The sequence below is a fragment of the Chinchilla lanigera genome, unplaced genomic scaffold, assembly GCF_000276665.1.
Source record: "Chinchilla lanigera isolate Chin_1 unplaced genomic scaffold, ChiLan1.0 scaffold00017, whole genome shotgun sequence".
Lineage (NCBI taxonomy): Eukaryota > Metazoa > Chordata > Mammalia > Rodentia > Chinchillidae > Chinchilla > Chinchilla lanigera.
Window position 1 is genome coordinate 28,876,238 of NW_004955418.1, and position 379 is coordinate 28,876,616.

The following is a 379-nucleotide window of genomic DNA, read 5'->3' on the forward strand; positions in this document are numbered from 1 at the left end:
CTTCCTTCCTTCCTTCCTTCCTTCCTTCCTTCCTTCCTTCCTTCCTTCCTTCCTTCCTTCCTTCCTCCCTTCCTCCCTTCTTTCCTTCCCTCCTTCCTTCTTTCCATCCTTTCTCTCTCTTCCTTTCTTCCCTTTTCTTCTTCCTTTTGCAGTACTGCAGATTGAACCCTGGCATTCTTAATGAGCTACATCCCCAGCTTGTTTTTGTTTTTGGGTTTTTTTGAAATAGGGCGTTGCTAAATGGTCCCGGTTGGGTTTGAACTTGTGCTCCTCCTGCCTCAGGCTCCCAAAGTGCTGAGATTACGGATGTGCAACATGATATCCAGCTGGTACTAATGTTTCTTATAATAAAACACAACAAGGTAATCCTCTGTCTGAT